Raw genomic sequence first — 375 nt, forward strand, 5'->3', positions numbered from 1 at the left:
TTTCTTTCTTTCTTTCTTTCTTTCTTTCTTTCTTTCTTTCTTTCTTTTTTATAATTTTAAGACAAGATCTTAGTTTGCAGCTCTGGTCGACCTGGACTTCTTCATATAGACCAAAGCAGCCTCAGACTCAAAGATCCACCTGCCTCTGCCTCCCCAGTTTTAGGATTAAAAATGTGTACCACCATGCTTAGCCCAAAACCGTTTCTTCTTAAATATGACTTTTTATTTTAAATGTGTGTGTATTTCTGTGGGTGTTTTGTTGAGTTTTATCAGAAATTATGATGACCGTGAGTCTCTACTTTGTAAAAATATAAGTTTGTATCTTCCACATTTAGGAGCAGATTCTTGTTAATTCATGAGCCTTTGGAGCAGCCC

Source organism: Psammomys obesus, unplaced genomic scaffold (assembly GCF_907164565.1).
Source record: "Psammomys obesus unplaced genomic scaffold, mPsaObe1.curated_primary_1811, whole genome shotgun sequence".
Lineage (NCBI taxonomy): Eukaryota > Metazoa > Chordata > Mammalia > Rodentia > Muridae > Psammomys > Psammomys obesus.